General features: G+C 37.2%; 1 long non-coding RNA gene across 1 annotated transcript; it reads right to left on the reverse strand.

Moving 5' to 3' along the window:
* Positions 1 to 726: 726 nt before the first annotated feature.
* LOC126410113 (uncharacterized) lies at positions 727 to 3,406 on the reverse strand. Its single transcript, XR_007573508.1, has 2 exons — positions 3,107 to 3,406; positions 727 to 2,324 (listed from the first exon to the last, which is right to left on the reverse strand). It is a non-coding gene; the product is annotated as an uncharacterized LOC126410113 (long non-coding RNA).
* Positions 3,407 to 11,060: the final 7,654 nt, after the last annotated feature.

The raw sequence follows: 11,060 nt of genomic DNA on the forward strand, positions 1-11,060 counted from the left end.
TGAGCTTCGCATACTTGACAAGGTAAATTGGCTTAAAACCTTGAGATAGAACCCTTGTGAGAGATTCACTATTAAAAGAAAATGCAAATCTGGTTTACATTAAAAAACAGTGGTTCGTGTTCTGTTAGTCTCTAATCGGTGATTCTTAATACCAGTAAAAGTTGGAGGCGTAACCTCCAGCAAGGTGGATCTGGAAGACCATGGATCCGAGATCTTAAGGGCGAGGGTGAGAAAGAGACCAAAGGTTTTTCAAAATCACAAACATGGCTTTTAGATCAGCCACTATAATGAGTTTATTTTTCATATCACGGAGGGATAACTTTCAGGGATATATATATATATATATATATCAGAACTGGCCAAGTGTTCTATTAAGCCACCGCTGATAATCAATCCAAGTACTCAAGATTTTCCCATTTGAAGTTTCCGTCATTTCATTTGGGAAATATATATAACTGTTAGCAAACATGTCTAAATAATACGTGAGAAACTTGTTTATCAATTAGAAGGATCTAGTGTACGAGCAGAAAAGACTGGACCTGAACCCGTGTGGCGGCCACAGTCTTTTCAGATTCCCAAGAGCAGGATACAGCAAAAGTGTAAGTATATATATATATATATATATATATATATATATATATATATATATATATATATATATATATATATATATATATATAGATAGAGAGAGAGAGAGAGAGAGAGAGAGAGAGAGAGAGAGAGAAAAGTAAAATCCTCCAAGCTATATTCATCTCCCCCCCTAAACAACGCCATCACAGGCAGACCCGATTAAACACAACAAATTACGTGCATCAAGCAGGATTTCTCCCTGGTGTCATCCAGCCATCCAAATCTCAGTTCAATTTCAATCACAGCTATCAGCAAATTGTCAATTGATAAGCAATATGCTGTGAGACTCCAAAGGAATTTTTCATCCTACCTAAACAAGAGAAATCTAAAAAACATATATTTTTGTTGCCTCCGTAATTTTCTCTTTTCTGCTTGTCATTTGAGGTCGGCTTGCATATATACTTGAGGTCATACATACATTTAAGATGTACCGATGTTTGTGCATGTTGATACCATGAATGAGTTCCATGTGTTTTAAGTTTGTCATATGATCATGATATAAATATTCACATACATGAAATTATGATATTTGCATGAGCAACATCTCTCTCTCTCTCTCTCTCTCTCTCTCTCTCTGTATAACCATGAAATTTTTGCTGGATGTGGTCGTCTATAACCGGGTCCCTTTTACTTTACACCTTCTCATTTTACTCTCTCTCTCTCTCTCACTCTGGATTTGCACTCTTAGATCATAAAAAATGCTCCTGGAGCTAAGCAACTAGCAGAAAGTCTACACCATCTCAATTTGCTCTCTCTCTCTCTCTGTGGATTTATACTCTTAGTTCACAAAAAATGCTGATGGAACAAAAGAAATGGCAGAAACTCATCACGAAAGCAAAGAAGCTTGCATTCGCAGAAGGCATTCGTTTATTAATGCAGTCAGGTTACTTCCTTCTCTTTCCGAAGGAAGGACACACCAAAATCGATCTTGATATATCTACCAACAAAATGCTACCGGGACTGAGTTTCCTTTCGAAAATCAACCAAAACATCACGTAATTGAAGAGAGCCAGCGCTAATGAAAACTGATGAAAGAACACTCATAAAGAGCTTCTGTATTGCATCTTTGAAGGTGGATTAGTACTTGATCTTCTCTCACTCAATGATGGTGTTATATTAACTACCATTTTAAAATAATAATAATTATTATTATTAAAATGGTGTTTCGAGACATCAAATCTCATGGCCATTCAAGACTCAGAGCAGCCAAACCTGACAGGCCTAACAGAAATAGGGCTGCTTCATGCTCAATCTCGTACAACATCATAGGCCTTCTCACACTTTGAACCATTTACGATGCTTACAGAATCTGCCACAGAAATAGCTCATCCAATCACAACATTTTGAAAACAAAAAAGAACCAGAAAAAGAGAGATCATAGGCCGGCCCTCAGCGGCTAGGGTTTTTCTTCTCTCTCGTAGCGCCTTTTCCTTGTTTGCTTAAGACTAGCTTTATTCATCCACGCATGCGAGCAAAAGTTGAAAAAAAGACGCATCTTTTCTCGGTTGATTCTTAAAATAAAACTTCCATTCTCTTGAAAACAGTAACACATGCAAAAAGAAAAGAGGACTAAAAACGATAAAAATCATGTTTAACATGCCTTCATATGCATAAAAACTGACATGATGCCTTCTTGCTATTGGAAAGACAGGCATAACCATGCAAGCGTGCCAAGGAAAAGGGAAAAGTTCCACCTGCTCACAGTTAATTAATGGATGCATTAGTCACATCTGTTCCCAGTTAATTAATCGTTGCATTATATATATATATATGTGTGTGTGTGCGCGCGTGTAAAAGGAGAGATTGAATGGTGCACCCAAGTTACTGTGGTACAATAAATATAAGAATAATCTTCAAACTTATACAATAATCAGATTATATATCTATATCTGTTGCCATTTAGCCTTTAAACTCACAAAGAAATAGTAAAACATCGATAATACCTAATCAGTTATATATATATATATATATATATATATATATATATATATATATATAGAGAGAGAGAGAGAGAGAGATAGAGAGAGAGAGAGAGAGAGAGAGAGAGAGAGAGAGAGAGAGGATACCCTGATATAACAAAGGTATATCAAGGCAAAAACGGGAAAACGGAACAAAAGATTGGTACATTTCCTAAGTCAAAGAATAGATAGGAAAGCAAAAACGGAAACAGATGAGAAAGAAAGCAAACACTGGACAGATGAATTGGATTATCATGAGCATTAATCCTTGCAGTATCTGAGACCTCAGTAAATCGAACAAGAAGTTCTACCAGTGGTCCATCTTCGGTTTCCTTTAAAGGTCGTTTAGAAAAACCAAAACTTAAAAGAAAAAACACCCATGTACGCTATAGGTGTTGCACAATGTTAGCAAACAACAGAGAACTAAAGCAGAGAAGATAAAGATGGAAGGGATGAAGTATAGGTAACGAGGAAACAAGAATGAAGAGAGAGAAAGTTAGGGTACGGAACATACTTACAGAGGTTAGGGTTTGGAGGTGAGCACCATTTTGCAGCACGCACTCCAAACAGAATTCTGAGTTTCATTTTTTGCCAGTACAAGAGAAGAGGTGAGGCTGCCGGAGCATGACCTAGCATGGCCGGGCGGCCAGGGTTCGAACCCACCGACCAAGCCCATACAGCCAGATCATGCTGGCAGCTTCACCGATTCTCTTATGGCACTCTCCATCAGCACCCAGGAGAGAGAAAGACTCTCTCTCTCTCTCTCTCTAGCCAGAAGAAAGACTGATGAACAGCCTACGCAGAAAGGATAACATCAGCAAAAGAGATAACGAGGGGAGGAAGAAGAAGGAACACGAAAGCCTCGATACCTAATGACCAGTTATATAGGGATCGAACTAAGCAAAGGCCCTTAAGTCAGGCAGTTATTACTATAAGGCCACCCAAGCCTCACGTCGTACGTGTAGATGATGACGTGAAATTGGCAATTTAAGGTGCTCAACTTTTCTGAGAAAAATAGTAAAAAAATCCCCATTAATGGCTACCATATTCTCAAGTCACCAACCAATTCGAAATTCCGGGATATTTTCCTCTTTTACCGATTCCCGTTGACTCTTTTTCATCTTCAAATTGCAAAGATGCCTCTCTCTCTCTCTCTCTCTCTCTCTCTCTCTCTCTCTCTCTATATATATATATATATATGATATGGGTGCTTTTGAAGCTAGAATCGTCTCCTCGTATCATAATCTTAAAAAAGAAAGGAAAGATAGAACTGCACGAAAAGATGATTTACGCGGCCCTCGTGCATGCCCATGAACATGCAGCCTTTGGAAGCCTTATTCATGGACATGAAATTCTTCCATCTCCAATGCCATGGCCGTGTGATTCTTTTGGACCTACAACAGCCTCCATTGGAAGATTTATGGTTAGTCAAGTGAAAAAGACTTAGTTGGTTCATGTGCTAAGCTCTATAATTAGCTAAGAACGAGATCTTTTCAGTTATTATGAGTTATTCGGCAGATGAATGTCGATGGATATTTTATTAAGGAAACCTATACAGTGCCTACATTTCTTAGTGGACTTTTTTTCTAAACTTTTCGTGTTCTCTGGAAGAAGAATCGCCTCGTACATTTAAGATGGTAATAACAACAAGAAAAGGAAGGTGGAAGAAGTAATTGAAAATGGGCAGAAGTAGAAGACACCTAGAAAGATGGCAGAGGGACAAACGCAGGGTGGGATGGAAGGCAGGCTATGGTAGGTATCAGAATCCTTGGTACGAACTTCTTAGAGGGAGAGTCAGGCTCACGGACTCTGTGGCCTGAGGGAGGGGCAGAGCAGGTGGGTGAAGAGGGGAGAAAGGCGAGGAGGATTCTTGATCTTCCATTGAATGAATGGGAGTGCAACGAGCCGCTAATTAGACTTTTAGGCCCCTATTGCATCGATAGCAACGCTTTCTTTCTCCCTCTCCCTCTCCCTCCCGTTAACATATATATATATATATATATATATATATATATATATATATATATATATAGAGAGAGAGAGAGAGAGAGAGAGAGAGTACCAACTTTCCTCAGAGCTTAACCTCGCAAGCTTAACAATCAAGTGCTTCATTACTCAATGAGTTGGAGTTGATGTTCAAATCCTGTGATTCCTGTCACGATTCAATATGATGGGTACAAGGGGAGGCAGCTGCATCTCTTTTGAAGCGGTGGAATCACCCTCAAAAAAATATATATATATAAATATTCAACTGCTTGATTCCAGTATGTCATGAATTTAATCACTGGATTCTTTTGATTTGTCCCGTCGACAAGTTTAAGTTCCTTTCATGAATTTATGGCAATAAAAACTCTGCATGTTAGCTAAAAGAAAATACGTTGCCTCATGTTCCTTGTCTTAAAATCATATTATCAACTAATCAAATACCCAAAATGAATTATTAGATGTGATTCACATAGTCTATATAACATATAATAACGTTTTAAACTAATCATTTGAACATTATATATATATATATATATATATATATAATGGTGACTTTCACTCTCTCAGAGTCACCTAGCCATTTAACCAGCAGCGTCTGGCGTCTGATTCAATATGATTGACAATTAAGAGAGAAATGAATACAACAAAGTAAAAAGATTTTTTCTCCTATATTATTGGTTTACATCTTTTCTTTTTGTTTTTCTCTCAATCATTTATCTGCTTTAAATAATTAAGTGACTATATATATATATATATTACTAAGAATTAGCTTGGTTAAAGATTTTCGGTTTACTAAGCCACTGATTTATTTAGAGTACATGAAAGTCATATTGAAACACGAAATATGCACGACTTTGTGCTTAGAATGGCCTTTGATTATTTCCGATATCCTGAAGACGAGGGCAGGACCTTGAGGTTGTCTGTTACTAACTAATTAGGATCTACGATCGTTGTTTCAATCAAGAAATCGGCACATAATTAGATTTCCTTTTTTACAATCCAAGGACTGGTAAATGCTGAGAAGAAGTTCACAACTTCTAGAAAAAAAAATGATGGGAAATACTAAAATTCTTCTCTCTAAACCAAACCTGGAGACATATTTAAAATTTGCTCATTTACTCAATCAAACTATGCTTTAAACTGGCACAAATTGTGACAACCTTTTTGAATTTTTTTTTTCTTGCTATGATGTTATGGCACGATTCGACGGACCGATCTTTTTCATTTCCTCCAACATATAATTCAAGTAACAGAGCACAAAAAAAGGCCTGAGGGTGATGCACGACAGTTCTGTGTTAACTTGCACAAACGGTGTGTGAGCTCAACTTAAGAAAATGTCTCATGTTTTTCTTTTCGATCGATGAGCATGGACTGCAACCATAAGATTAAGAACCGTGTAAGATTGCCAGTTACTGGTCTTAAAGTTGAGCATGGCTACTTTTAGTGACGTCCTGATGTAGCCGTAGGTAAAAGTTAATTTTTTAACGACGTTTGTACTCTAGACGTTGATAAAAGGCTGATTTCAACAACATATTAAGGCCACGCGTTGGTGAAGGCTGTTTTTCACTGACGTCGATGTTGGTGAAAATTAATATTCATCGACATTTGTCTTCGGACGTCCATAAAAAGTAACCTTTCACCAAGTGAGTTTTTCTAAGCGTTGGTGAATCTTTTTTTTTTTAATGGTTCCTATGTTCATATAAAATTGCATTTAGGGTGAGCTTCTTAAAAACCAAGTTTTAACAAAACTACATTTTCCAAAAGGTATAAATAACCAAACCTGATTATGTGCACTCCCCTATTAATAAAAATTTGTGTACGAAAATGTGAAATGACCAGAATACCCGGACCAATAAAATGGAGAACCTCCCTTATTAAAGACAAAAAAAACGGTATTGAAAAGTTAAAAGTCTAAAAAAATGCATTCCTTTTGAAAAATCCTCAAAACACTTCAAATCCCCTTCTTTTCTTGGACGTATATCTATTATATGCAGCACCCAGCGTGCAGGCAACTCGATCTTATTAACTCCCGCACGCTTATATTATGTTATTTGCAAAAAACATCATTTTGGTCTTGCCATCTAAAAAAGCTAGCTAAAAGACTAAGATTTTAGTAAGCTTAGTTCATTAAGAAAAGTTTGGGAGATGGTCGAACCAAGTTTTTACAAAACCCAATTTTTACAAAACACTATTTTTTTAAAAAAAAGACGTGAACATCTTGATTTCCTTCAAGTTTTTTTCTACACAGAACATAGTTCTGATCTTGCTATCCAAACCCATAGACCAGATTTCAAAAACTCCTTCGACATTAAGAATTATCTCAATCGAAATAATCTAATATGAGGTCCGCAAAACCCCAGTTTGCCTATCTAAAATAATATAATATGTAAGGCTGCAAAACGGATATCGCTTTTGACAATAATAAAGTTGCATGAATCTCTTAAGGTTCATAAAAGGCATTCATATACGTTTAAAATAAAAATATAATGAAAGACTGATTTCATGTAGTTAACCAAATCAGGCTAGCCTTCAAGTTTTATCAAAAGAGTTCCTGTCTTGAAAAAAAAAAAGAAAAAGAAATAGTACGAATTTTGTGACCATTGAATTGTTTCAAGACTCCACACAGCAAAATCATACAGAAGAAGACTTATTTATCTAATATCCATCTAAGTATCAACAAGAATCCATCAATTTTAAATTTTAATTATTTCTAATGAAAAGGTGCAGGTTGGCCGATAGACACATTTTACTTTGCCTGGTTTGCAACGTTGGGATACCATGAAAGTCTCATGCAATTTTCACGATTCAACCAACCATGCTTTCATAATCTAATAAAGGTGTATTATTAAGGACTAGAACTTTGAAATATACCTCACCTCACGGAGGGTTCGCACTTAATGTATAATTTTAGTCCTCCTGGCTTTAATACTTTTTTACTGAGTTGAAGGACGACCGCTTCCTTCTCCGGTGAATAGATCAACGACAGAATCGCAAGGGAATTTTCAGAAGAATGAGTAAGAAAATCTCGGAACTCATGAGAACCATTGTGAGTTCTTCAATTATATTGATAGGATTGCACGTTATCGGGTCAGAAATATCTTTCCTCAAAAGATTTGTACCAACTAACGTTATGAGAGAGAGAGAGAGAGGAGGGAAGGACTGGTGAAGTGGGGTGGGACAAGAACCGGTCCACTTAGCCTCCATAGCGGCACTCTTAATCTCAAGATCAACAGTACTCCTCAATGCGGTTACGATAACACTTTCTCAATTTTGAATTACGGACGTGGTTGGCGCATGCGACTCGACCAGTTGCACTACTAATAGAGAGAAAGATATTTGTCTTAGTCTTTCAAAGTTTGAGGTTAAGCTGTTGCATTCCTTTAGATTAACCAGTGGACACTGGATACTTGTGTGACAAGAGTTCAAAGTAGAGGATGTATCTATAGCTATGAGGAACGGACTTCTTGCCCTTGGCCCTGTCTTAGGAAGGCTTCTTGTCGATCTCCAAGGGGAAATAGAGAGAGAGAGCTATCCCCAGTTCTTGCCAACGGGTTAAAATTAGATCTATCACCAACACTAGTCACAAGGCACTTTGCTGGGCAAAGATGCATTCAAAAGAAATATGAATCAAACACCAAACACACTCAATGTATCCTTCTTGGCCACTTACAACCAAGGGTGCAAATGGATCGGATTCAATATGAGAATTTCATTAATTGTGAGGTCCATTATGCTCCTAGATCTCAATCCATGTGTATTTAGCTGTGTTCGATCCAGTCCGACCCGACCCGCGATCCAAAGGTCGGCCTTGATCAACAACTTGAATGATGATGGCCCATGATGGGTTGCAGGAATGAGATGAGGAGTGTCCCAACTTGCCACTAAATGGGCCCATTTTACTTAGTTGGCCACGTTTATGCTTCAGAGATCCAGCCTACCCAAGAGCATGAGAACCTGTTTTTGCTGGTCCAGTTGGGTGGTCCTTGTTCTATGACTGCTGAATTGAAACCCTAGAAGAGCCAGTGCCAATGGCAGCCTGCACTTAGAATTTAGGGTTTTTTTCCCCTCTTTTTTGCCATACTTGGTTGAACCTATAAACAGTTTTTATTTGATCCGTCATGAGTTTGCCCAATTTTGCTAAAGAATTGGTGTGCAACAAACTCTTAGCTGTGGAGTAGAGAGAATTATGGTCTCCCAATTTCTTAGTTTTTTCTCTTTCAGCTTCCTTGACAACGAGTTTTGGGATAGAGAGCTTTCTTTCACAGTGACAGCATCTTTTTTTGGTCTTAGTAAATGCAATTGGTTTTAATGGTGATATTTACCATTAAATGTTTGATGGTACTAATAGTTGGCATTAAATGTCTACTGATCACTACGCTTCCAACTAAAATGTCAATAAATAACGGAGAATTTATAATGAAAACCACTTGAAGCATCAATTATTCCAAGACAAACAAAATTTTCACATTTCTTGTTTTATTTCTTGAAAGATATCAATGTGCTTGATTCAAGTTTCGATAATTGAACTGCCCCTTTATATTCAAGTGAACTTAGCATTCTTCCAAGACCAACGAGATTTTCGTGTAAAATTTGTTTTAATTTTGTACTTGTTGTAAGATATATATGTTTGTTTTTCAAGTTTCCAATCAACCGAGTATCCTCTATCCTGTCTTCTATTAAAAACATAAGCTGATTTCTTTATATATATATATATATATATAAAGCTTGAGCTCATTTATGTCAGAAAGAAAAAATATAAAAAGAAGAAGATGGCAGTAATGTAAATTTTCCATGGGTATCTTAAGTAAAGACCAACTACTAAGGCACCAAGGCAGGAAGCCTGATCAATGCAATTAACTCAAAAGAGATTGAAAGAGATGCTACTTCCTATACAACTGTACCTACTCCTGACCCAACCCTGAGCCCTCAGCTCTGACCCTAACCCTAGCCCTAACCCTAAACTTAACCCTAAAAGGTACTACTTTAATCAACTCTCTCTCTCTCTCTCTCCTCTCTCTGAGGTCTGTGGTCCTCTCTTCCCTGACCTCTCCTGAAACAACATCCCAACCAGCAGAGAAAGTAAATATGATGTGCAGCTGCTATGGCCATTAAAGACCACATATGTGTTGTCTTAAAGGCTTTCATGGATGAAATCATTAGGGTTGAATGCCTCATCACATGCGGTCACATGCAACCCATGCATGTCATAGAGTCAGCATAAATTTTTGTCTTATTTACTTGATTTTCTTTTGTCGGTGTGGAAGATTTAATTTCCCTGTACTTTTCTTCCACCGGTCGATTACGATTTTGAAATGTCGAACAAGTTGGTCTGTACTTCACCATTGAAAGAAAGGAACGCCCATCTCAAAAAGAAATCGTAAAGAATCACTTTCTATGTCTCTGCAAGAACAATTTGAAAAGAAAAGCGATCTGACAAAAAAAAAACGTAATAATTTTCTTTTAGTTTTTTGGGCATGTTGGTTTTGTACTTCTCCAATCTGATAAGATGTCTATGGGAAAAAATCCATGAAAAAGTTTTCCAAGAAATGAAATCCATGAGTAGATTGCAATAAATTGTGAGAAAAGACCAAGGAATATTGGCATGAAGGTGACAAATGAAAACGTGACAACAAATTATAAAGAAATTGACATCTCTCTCTCTCTCTCTCGCTCTACAAATAAGAACAAAAAGATAGACCAAAGGAGCATAAAGAGCCTGGATTTCGTAATCCAGCTTCAGTTTTGACTGCCTTTTCGATATGAAACGTGGCCTTAGAAAAAGGACATCATGCGCTTCAAGGACAACGGTCAAACTATCTTATTTTCTTTAAAAATACATCTCCTTTCTATGCTTCCTGACTTGTTTTTTCTGGTTTTAGTTCCAATTTTCTGTTCCTCCCTGTTGATTCGTACTGCCAAAATAGAAGGACGAGTCACATATCTGATACAGTATCTAAATCCGCGCATTCGTTGGAAATCGTATCTCAGATCGGGTGGTTGGGTTATATGGGTATCAACTTATGCGTTTGGATTTCCAACATTAAGATCTTCTTTGGATTCTGAGCTCAAAATCTGATTCCACTGATTCAATTGTAAACCTTAGGGGTCGTTTCCGCAAATGGTGCTCCATGAATCATACTCTTAGTTCTATTGCTTCTCAGTTTTTGAAAATAAATTTATATAACACTCACATAATGTTTTAACTGCCAAACAAAAAAAATCTGGTTTTAAACCAGTTTCTAATAGTTTCTGTTCTTGGGCGGCAGACTAAATCGACATTTTCTCTCGATAGTGCGGTTTTCGATTTGACAAATGTGGCAGAATATCTGATCGAGCTCAAGCGAAGCTCAACCTTCGCTCGTCAGAGCCACGTGAAGTTTATTTTATATTGGAGCACGCCAAGTTTTTCCACCAAACTGTCTGTGAGTATGAGTGAAACATTTTCTACATATTTATTCATACAACGAGCACCAATGTGAGAAACGA

Source organism: Nymphaea colorata, chromosome 1 (assembly GCF_008831285.2).
Source record: "Nymphaea colorata isolate Beijing-Zhang1983 chromosome 1, ASM883128v2, whole genome shotgun sequence".
NCBI classification, from domain to species: domain Eukaryota; kingdom Viridiplantae; phylum Streptophyta; class Magnoliopsida; order Nymphaeales; family Nymphaeaceae; genus Nymphaea; species Nymphaea colorata.